Source organism: Etheostoma cragini, chromosome 9 (assembly GCF_013103735.1).
Source record: "Etheostoma cragini isolate CJK2018 chromosome 9, CSU_Ecrag_1.0, whole genome shotgun sequence".
Lineage (NCBI taxonomy): Eukaryota > Metazoa > Chordata > Actinopteri > Perciformes > Percidae > Etheostoma > Etheostoma cragini.
The window spans coordinates 12,429,272-12,435,541 of NC_048415.1; the positions used below are offsets into that span (position 1 = coordinate 12,429,272).

Here is a 6,270-nt window from a genome sequence, read left to right on the forward strand (position 1 = left end):
GCTATTTCTTTCTCATACACTTCAGGGGAGCACTATAGTTGGATTCTCACTGTATGCTGCAGTCTGGTCACTACATATCCTCTTTGGAGGAGTCAGGAAATCAAGGGCAAATCAGCCCCTCAGCTGATGAGTCAACAGGAGGGGACATCATGGCCTGATAAGACCAACAACCTAGGAGAACCAATAATTTACTGAGCCATCACAGACACCTTATTCCTTTGAGTACCTACTCTAGTCTACATTATCCCATACTAGCAGGAAACATTTTTCTCCCCCTCTTTTAGTTGTGCACTTTTGTGTTTCTATTCTGCAACAAAACTAATGGTTGATGATAGCAGATTTGAAATGAAGGGGCAGAGCTTTGATCATGCCAAGTATTTTAGGTAGAAAACATGCCTGGAGTGTGTTGTGATTCATTCTGGAAAATCACACCGGCTTTGTGCGAGGGCTTAGCAGATTGCTGTGCTGGTGATTTTCTTTGTCTGATAATATGCATGGGCACTGGGACTGGAGGTGGAGCACAGCAACGGTCTGCTGAAAGGACTTACTTCATATGCACAGAGGTAATTAGGAACAGCAACAGCTCAAACAGTGGGTTAGGTTGTTCTTCAGCCAGTGATAAGCTCTCCATATCGTCCCAGTTTTATCTCCAACTTTAGGCCATTTCCTGTTGGGTTCAATGAGAGGAGTGTTAAACAAATACTGCTATGGTGAAAATTATGACTTCCCCTGAGGACAGCAAAATTATACCTTTTTTATGGCACTGGGAGTTTTTTATCAAGTAAAACAGAGTTTTGTGTTTGCTACTGGAGGAACTAAACACTCCACAGTCTTTCGGCTTATGAAGATATGAATAAGTGGTGGAATAATTATAGAGATAGTTTACTTACACTTGCACTAGTTTTTCTTTACACTCTTTTTTTATCTGTTTTAGGTCTCCACCAACTTCTGAAGGAAATGTCTGACTCTTTAGCTGCTAAATGCTCCCCTACGTTCACCAGCTAGTCACTGACTTTGATGTCTGTTGTTTGGTGAGGAAAATATTTAACAGTGGGTTCATCAGAGGTTTTTGCAGGAAAAAGCTGTCTGTTGCATCTGGAAAAATTAGAACATTGAGTGTAAAACACAACAGTAAAGTTGCAGGTTACAAAACCAAAACAATCAATTAAAAGATGTCAGAAATGCTCTGCAGAGCTGAGGAAATCATATGTAGAAATCATGAAATCAGGAATAGCATCTGACCAGAATGTGTGGCAGTGACAGGAGACAGTAGGGTCCTTTGCTCTAGCCCTTGCTTCCTGCCACCAACTCTGCAGACCGGAGGGTGCGGGAGAGTCCTGTTGCTAGGATACGGAGCATGGCTCTTGAAAGGGACCAAGAAGAAAACAGTGAAGCAAACGATTTTCCCCACAAACAAACCTGTCTTTTCAGGCATTGCAGATATGTCACTGATCAATGACACCATCCATTTTAAATGCGTATTGTCAGTCCTTCTCGTGGCCACATTGCCGGCATCATCTTAGACAAGAGGAGCAAATGATCCATAGAAATTAAGGAATTAATTTATGATTCAAAAGGCATCAGTGATATTGACACATAGGGCCTATTGGAGGCACAGCCATTAATTCTCCATTTTGTATTCTTACATTGAATGCATTAAAAAAGCATTAAGCTTTGTCTCGGTGAATCAAACAACACCCTTTATGCTGCAGCCAGGTGGTTGAAGTTCAAGGCATTTTGTTAAAATGACTTTTTCTTCCCATCAATCAACAGCACTACTGACCCTAAAACCCCACACCGTAATTGCCTTCAGGATTAAAATGGATTGGAGCCTTAGCTGAAATCCTGCATGCATTTTCCATTAGTTTTCATGAGCAGGAAGTCAGCAGATGCAGGCTGAAAGTAGAGACGCAAGGAAAATCTTGGATTTGTTTTTTTCCCTCTTTTTTATCTTTATGAATATTCAAAATACTTGTCAGGTTGCGTAAATAAAGAAGTAAAAGCTCATATAAGTTGTTTAATATGCAGAGTAGATAGTGCAGCTTTTAGCTTATTTAAATTTTTGTACATGTACATAATATTGCAATAGGCAATATAAAGAGAAATGATTGTTTCAGTGTTTGTGTTGTCTAGAGCATAGATGTAATCTATAGCTTGGTCCCTTCTATGCAGAGAAATAACTCACTAGACTGCCTGTTATATGATTACACTTGAGTCAATGGATGATAAGAATCCATGAAAGAAGAATTATGTTATCAAATGCATGTCACAGAAGCAGCGGGTTGTTGATGTGAAAGCCAGTTTAAGATGTAAAAACAAGCAGAATCAAAAGACATCGTCATTTGCATATTTATGATACAAAGAACCCGAAGAACACAGTTCACACAATAATTGGGGCTGAGCTTGCTTGGCCATAAATAGAACACACAAATTACATGCAGCAACTACACATGCTCCACCCTTACATTAATGAATGTTTACTTCCCTTCCACCGCCACATGCATTGATTATTTATTTCCTCTCTGTGTGTAAAGAAAGTCTTCTAGCAGCGATGAGGAGGCCATGCATCCTGCTCTTATTAGGAGACAATGATGTGCTGAGCTGTGTTATCCTCCAGTGAAAGCTGCAGTTAACCTTGTGTGTGTGTGTGTGTGTGTGTGTGTGTGTGTGCTCATTACAGTCAGGCTTTAGCACATGCCCTCAATCTAATAGTTTACAGTGTGAGGGTTTATGCTAAAAGAAAGCAGAAATGCAACCCTGTCCATCTATTACTCCACTCTGTCCTTTCATTTTGGCTAATACAATCTCTTTACTTGTCCTCTAAAGAAGGATCATCCCCTCTTTTTTTTTAAATCGCCATCAGCCACACAAGATCGATAGATGTACGGAACCAGGAGGTACCACATTTCTACAAGAAAACAGTTGAGTGCATTAAAAAACTTGCTTGTTAGTCAAATGTTCCACCCTGCTGCCCTTTCCAGCTGATTCAGTCTTGTTTTTGTGTCTCCCTCTCTGTCTTTCTCTTCTGTCTTGCATTAGCACGTTGAATCGATGTTCCTTTATTCAGAGAAAGAGAGGAAAAAAACGCTAATGTATCAGATCACTGTGTGGCGGAATTTCTTTGCTCCATAAAAGAATATCGTTACTTCAACACTCTCAGTGGAGTCGCGTCCTTTTCTTAATATTTGTTATTGACGTATATATAACGTTTATGTAAAACTGTCTGCTGGGCTGAAAACCGCCTGGTTTAGTGACACAAGCGTGCATCAGTTTCTCTCCAGTATCATTCCCCAGTCTGACAGGAAACATGAAAATACATTTTCTGCCTGTAATCACATATCTTGGTCAGATTGTGCTGGAGTGTGTTTGTGCCTAGTGGATGGTTGTGGTAAGGTGAAAGAAACAAGCTGAAAAAAGCAATTTTAACCCATCGTCAGTTAGCTCTGTGCATATTGCTCCTGTGGGAAACAACTGAAACAATTTGTTTTTGTGTTATCGAGCGCCTGCTGTAATGCCTCCATTTCTCTGCTCGTTTGACACTGAAAATTGTGTGTGGCAGTTCAGCAGCAGATTGCTGATCCAAGTTGTTTTCATCCATAAAGCAACATGCAAGACATTTTGAACCCAAAGACATTTCAAAATCAGCATTTGTTTATACCACTGTTGACACAAACCAGGTGGAGTCCAGGGAGATTTCTACATTGGATTGTGATTGATGCATTTTTAGCCAACAGCAGGGCTCTAGGGGTGCTGTGTGTTGGTCATTCGGTCCACCACTTTGTTTCAGACTGAAATATCTCAACCATTCTTGGATGGATTGCCATGACATTTTGTACAGACATCAATGGTGCCAAGAGGATAATTTGTAAGGACATTTTTGATCTTCTAACTTTTCCTCAAGTGCCATCATCAGGTCCAAATGTAATTTTATCAAATATGTTGGTTTATGACCAAATGTTTAAAGAATTACATCAGAATTACCTATGTGTCGCTTTCATGCTCATTAGTGTCAAGGCAAAGGTAGTGCTGGTTTTGTTTTAATTACCATTGAGCCTTATGGCTGTACCAGCTACTAACAGGCCACAGTATATTTAATTGCCTTGGTTGTCAACACAAGAAAGGATGCAGGCCATATAAATATTTACATACAAATCAAAACATAAAGTAAATAAATACATCTAATGCATGAGTGAGAGAAACACAGTGACCCTCATTTATCAACCTAACGTAGAAACCAGCGTTGATATGAGCGCAGAAATCCTCTTACAACAGGCTTCACGTGGGATTCATGAAACGTTCCTATCACACAAATCAGAGCGTAAGAACGGTCATAAATGCAGCAGCTGGAAACTATCTGAATTTAAATATCAACATATCTGACATCTCAGTTTAATTTTCACTAACGTGTGTCCTATTTGGCAGTCTAAAAACAAGGGCATTAGGCTGTAAGAAGAATGCAGAACAGTAAGAGATCACTGATGCGGTCAACAGTGTTGTCGTAGTAAATCGGACTCCAGCTGAAGTTTATTTAATTTGTTCATCCTTGACATATTTATGCTATACTCCTAATAGTCATATAAGGCTTATATTGCGATCTCTTAGGCCTACATGTAGGTGTACTTATATTTAAATAAACACAGTAGTGGAGTTTATGCAATTTCTTTCGCGTTTTTTTCATGAGTCCGAGCCAGGCAACCATAAGTTGTGAGGAAGAGCGTATGTCCTCCAACCTTCATGCTGGACCACCAACCTGTTTACCTGACAGTAGAGGGGCTGGAAAAACAAGCTGAAAATTCCTGGTCAGTACCAGAAAGAAACTGGTCACTTGTGGCCATTAACGATACTATGAAAGACAAACGAAAACCTGAAGAATAAATAAAAATGTTGTGCATCGTTACGTTTCCTGTATTGAATATCATTGCCAAACATAACACTAATAACACTAACATAACACTAACAGTAATATCCTGTCTCCTTCGTATAGCCCCAGTTGGGTCTGTGCTGAACACTGCTCTCTGGGCATCAGGTCATCTGGCTCCATCACTGTAATTATGGCACCCTGTTTTCCTGTGCGATGTTGTGCAGAACCCCACAGGCTAAAACTATGTTGCAGACTTTTTCTGGCGTTTATAGTAGGGTCGCAGCCTACGCTCACGTTCAAATTGATAAATGCCAAGCCTTGCGTAGGAATCGGCATACGCCAGTCCAACACGTGTTTTAGGTCATTCGCACATTTCATAATGAGTGCCATTGTCTTAAGATTGATAGATAGATTCGTAGTTGATCTTTTATACAGTAGCTGAGATGCCAGTTGTCTTGGAGAAGTCAATGTTTAGAGCAATTTAAGGACTTCCTGTCCGTGTTGGATTAAAATGGACCTTAGAAACCATGGTGGACAAAAAGCTTGACATACTGTACGTGGCTCAAGTTACCTTCTGCACTCAGTGTGTTGCCATTCTCAATATCCCTTCATATGCTTAAAAATTCCAAGCTTTCAAGAAAATGTTGATCATGTCTGCTTGGTTCTTTAAGGGAATGATTGTAAAGATGTACAACGAATATGTTAACGGCTTTTACTATCTAACTGAGACATCTTGGGACCAGTTGGTGGGACTACTGTGGAGCAAGATCTGGCAATGCGGGACTAGTCAGAAACAAATGTCATGTTTTGCTGTCTACAGTGTGCCACCACTTAGTGTCAGTGGAATAAGGTTTTGAAGTTTTTTAGTATACAGTCTTTCATGTTTGACTTGTCTCATGGAGTGTAAGTGAATGTCCCAATCAACTGCCTGTAAATGCCAAAGAATGTCCCCAAAGGAACTCAAAGTAATGGGCTTTCCTTTATTCTGTACAAATGGCAACTAAAACAATGGCTGTGCTCACACTAGTCAATATATCATACAATGACACTTAGGCCTACTGTATAGGACAGTGCACCTATTAGCGTGCACCTAATGTGTCTAATCTATCATGGTGGACGTTCAATCGTTTTCTCTTCTGCTGTAGACAAAAGATCACCTTAGTTAGCCATCTTTTCCCCTTTCCCCTCTTTTTAGTTATCTTACTTTGACAGGAGCATGTCTTTCTTTTAGTCACATTTGATGACATTGGAGTTAATGTGGCAGGTGCCAATTCATGCTTTCCTAAAAAAACATGAAGGCAGGCAGCTAGGCGGACCAAAGTGATTTAATTGGAATAATCTATGAAATGAGTCAGAGTCGCATGCAGGGAGTCTCTCTCTCAGCTGTGCCAGCTTCGACAGAGATCAAT

At 40.2% G+C, this 6,270-nt stretch overlaps 1 long non-coding RNA gene across 1 annotated transcript; it reads left to right on the forward strand.

The window, feature by feature from the left end:
- Nucleotides 1-1,468: 1,468 nt before the first annotated feature.
- Nucleotides 1,469-5,136, forward strand: LOC117950581. Its single transcript, XR_004657947.1, has 3 exons — nucleotides 1,469-1,478; nucleotides 1,876-1,881; nucleotides 4,961-5,136. It is a non-coding gene; the product is annotated as an uncharacterized LOC117950581 (long non-coding RNA).
- Nucleotides 5,137-6,270: the final 1,134 nt, after the last annotated feature.